This window comes from Arachis ipaensis, chromosome B09 (genome assembly GCF_000816755.2).
Source record: "Arachis ipaensis cultivar K30076 chromosome B09, Araip1.1, whole genome shotgun sequence".
In the NCBI taxonomy this organism is placed as follows: Eukaryota; Viridiplantae; Streptophyta; class Magnoliopsida; order Fabales; family Fabaceae; genus Arachis; species Arachis ipaensis.
Window position 1 is genome coordinate 99147144 of NC_029793.2, and position 2292 is coordinate 99149435.

At 34.2% G+C, this 2292-nt stretch overlaps 1 pseudogene; it reads left to right on the forward strand.

The window, feature by feature from the left end:
• On the forward strand, positions 382 to 1680 carry LOC107615699 (annotated as a pseudogene).

A 2292-nucleotide genomic window follows, 5' to 3' on the forward strand; every position in this document is an offset into this window, starting at 1 on the left:
ATTGCCAAATGGTTTACTTAATGGTTCCTTGTATTCGTAGAGTTATGTAGTATGTTCTTATTTTTATTGCGTATTACTGGTATGTAATGTAGTTTGTTTTATTTATTTCTGATGTAAGTTTTTAAATTAGTCAATATTATTGTGCCGTTATTGTTTATGAAAGTGACCATTGCAAAACTAGCCGTTAAGTAGCCGTTGCAAAACTAGCCGTTAAGTAGCCGTTGCAAAACTAGCTGTTAACTAGCCGTTAAAGTACTTATTGCAGACACACTTATAAATATCAACTATCAATAACTCCTCAACTCCACTTCAACTCTTGTTTCTCACCTCGAAAGAAAACTAAAAATTACATTTCTAGATATGGCTAGAAATTTTGATGATATGTTTAATGAGGTTTTGTATGGCAAAAGAAGACGGCAAGATAACACACTCATAGATAATTGGATCAATGAGTATTTACTCGAAGATTCAGAAGAAGAAGATATCGATAGAAGCTCTATCCCAATTACTCGTAGATGGATCAACAGAGATCGAGAAGCAGGACATGATCGCCTTTTCTAAGATTACTTTGCAGATGATTCGGTGTATAATGCTAACATTTTTGGACGGAAATTTCGAATGAGAAGACATGTGTTCCTTCGGATAGTAGATGCTCTCTCAAACGTCTATCCTTATTTCCAACAGAGGGTTGATGCAACTGGAAGAAGAGGCTTGTGGCCACTGCAGAAATGTACCGCTGCGATATGGATGTTAGCATATGGCGTAGCAGCTGATGCTGTTGATGATTATGTGTGCATAGGCGAGAGCACTACAATTGAATGCTTGGAAAAATTTGTTGAAGGTGTCATTTCGGTGTTCGAGGATGAATACTTGCGAAAACCAAATCCAAATGACGTACAACGCCTACTACAAATGGCAGAGGGTCGTGGCTTCCCTGGCATGTTGGGTAGCATTGACTGCATGCATTGGCAATGGAAAAATTGTCCAAAGGCGTGGAAATGTATGTACATGAGTGGTTATCGTGGGGTTGCAACCATAGTACTTGAGGTTGTAGCATCTTCAGACCTTTGGATATGGCATGCGTTCTTTGGAGTTTCTGGTTCAAATAACGATATCAACGTGTTAGATCGTTCTCCAGTGTTTGATGACATTCTAAATGATCGTGCTCCGGGGGTAAATTATACTATTAATGGTAATAATTATACAATGGGATACTACTTAGTAGATGGTATTTATCCTGAATGGGCCACATTTGTCAAATCAATCTCAAAGCCACAAGGGGAGAAACACAAGTTATTTGCACAATACCAAGAAGGGCAAAGAAAAGATGTGGAACGAGCATTCGGAGTGTTGCAAGCACGCTTTGCAATTATACGTGGTCCAGCTCGTTTTTGGAAAAAGAAGAAGCTTGTCAACATAATGAGAGCTTGTATTATATTGCATAATATGATTGTTGAGGATGAAAGAGACACTTATGCAAGAAATTTTGCTCAAGGCTTAGAGTATGATGATGTTGAAAATGGCTTATCACAACCTCAGGTAGGAGAAGAAGATTTTGCACCATACCATCAATTTCTTCAAAGAAATGCCCAACTTCGAAATAGGCAGCAGTATAGACAATTGAAAGAGGACTTGATTGAATACATATGGCAATTTCACAATGCTTGTCGTCAACTATAGAATTTAATTATGTTTTTTTTTGTATTAAGTAATTTTACAAATTAGTGTAATCCCGAATTATATATTGTGTATTATTGTTATATATAAATTTATTTAATATTAATATCTTTTAATAGTGAATTATTTTTAAATTTAAATATTTAAATTACATTATTAAAAAAATTAATTACATTAATTTCAAGTATTTTAATTAATTATTAAGTGGGATCACAACAGGGACTAAAGTTAGTTCCTCCTAATGGAGAAGAGAGAGATGTTTTGAGTTCCTATTTACTGTTTATGACACAAAAATTGATGTGAAATTACTTTTTATGACAGGTGAATTATAAACAAAAACAGAAACTGAGATGAGTTCCTACTGGAGATGGTCTTATGCTTTATTGTTCTGTTTATTATTTAATTTCAATAGGAAAGAATGGGAAAAAATAAAAAATAAATACAGCGCACGTCAGCCTTGAACCTGCGACCTTGGGATTATTAACACAACATTCTATTCAACGAAACTAATAGACCAATTTTAATTATATTTTTTAAACTATGAGAAGATATTATAAGAAACTAAAACAAAAAGTAATAGATTATAGAGGATTTCTTTTTTTAATCATCAGGCAT